Genomic DNA, 743 nt, shown 5'->3' with positions numbered 1-743 from the left:
TATTTCCTTTGGAAACTGCAGATCTATATTAACTTGTTCAAAAGAAAATATTTAGTATACTTACAGTGCAATCCAGCTAAATCCATAACTCCAAAGGGTTTAGGCTGGAGTAACTGTATAGGATTGTAGTGTCAGTTACCTAAATTTCTCAGAATGGGATCTCCAGTGCTGTTTTGGCCTTCAAGTCTCAACAGAGTTAAAAGGGCCACTGAGGTCCTCTTTTTCACATTTTTCTGAGAACTGGACTTTCCTTCAGGTTTGTGACAACTCCCATATGTATTCCAGTGCCATTATGTATCTGTTAATCTACACCAGTGGCGGCCAGACTTGCTTAATATACCGTAAGAGCCACATAGAAACATCAGATGTTTGAGAGCCGCAAGACATGAATGTCCGATGTTTGAGAGCTGCAAGACAGGAAGAAGGAAAATAGATGAGGGAGGGAAGAGACGTGGAAAGAAAGCAACTTTAAATGCATTCTCCAAGCCACCAGCTGGCTTAGAGAATGCATTAATGACGGCTTGGCTTGGATAAGTGATTTAAAGAGGGAAATGCCTTCTCCAAGCCTGCTGATTTGAGCGGGGGGTGGGTGGGGCTTCAAGAGCCACATAATATGTGTGAAAGAGCCACAAGTGGCTCCCGGTCCATAGTTTAGCCACCCCTGATCTACACACAGAGTTTGGAATTAGATATGATAAGCAGGTGACCCACAAGTACTTGCAGAAAGGGGCATCTCATTTCCC

Source organism: Heteronotia binoei, chromosome 4 (genome assembly GCF_032191835.1).
Source record: "Heteronotia binoei isolate CCM8104 ecotype False Entrance Well chromosome 4, APGP_CSIRO_Hbin_v1, whole genome shotgun sequence".
NCBI classification, from domain to species: Eukaryota; Metazoa; Chordata; class Lepidosauria; order Squamata; family Gekkonidae; genus Heteronotia; species Heteronotia binoei.
This window is presented reverse-complemented; position numbering follows the sequence as displayed.